The following is a 467-nucleotide window of genomic DNA, read 5'->3' on the forward strand; positions in this document are numbered from 1 at the left end:
ACGCACTGATCACCCACGTCCGGCTACAGCCCGGCAGCTGGAGCACCGTCCGCGCCCCACAGGCTGCAGCTTTGATTCCCGATCGGGGCCGTACTGGACACAGCGATCGGTGTGACTCCCTCCCTCCCTCCCTCTAAAATGAATTGTTTAACAATTTAACAAACGAACAATTTATCACAGAGAGAGGTGAGCTGGTTCAAGTGTCATTTTCCTCAGGGAAGAGCTCGAATCTCCAGCAACAAAACTAAAACAGCCGAACAATCGGTCCTCGCGTCCTCGGCCGGTTTTACGGAAGCTTCCGCAGAACTTGGCTGCCTTTCTCGTTCCCGGGCCCCGAAAAGGGCACGTTCTCCTCATTTCTCCCAGGGAACGGCTGGCTGTGTTTTGGCCCCGAACGCTCCAACCCTCAGTCTAGGAGCCCTACCCTCAGCGCCCCAACCGGCTGCCCCTCACCCGTCCACGGCGGC

Source organism: Myotis davidii, unplaced genomic scaffold (assembly GCF_000327345.1).
Source record: "Myotis davidii unplaced genomic scaffold, ASM32734v1 scaffold592, whole genome shotgun sequence".
Taxonomy (NCBI): domain Eukaryota; kingdom Metazoa; phylum Chordata; class Mammalia; order Chiroptera; family Vespertilionidae; genus Myotis; species Myotis davidii.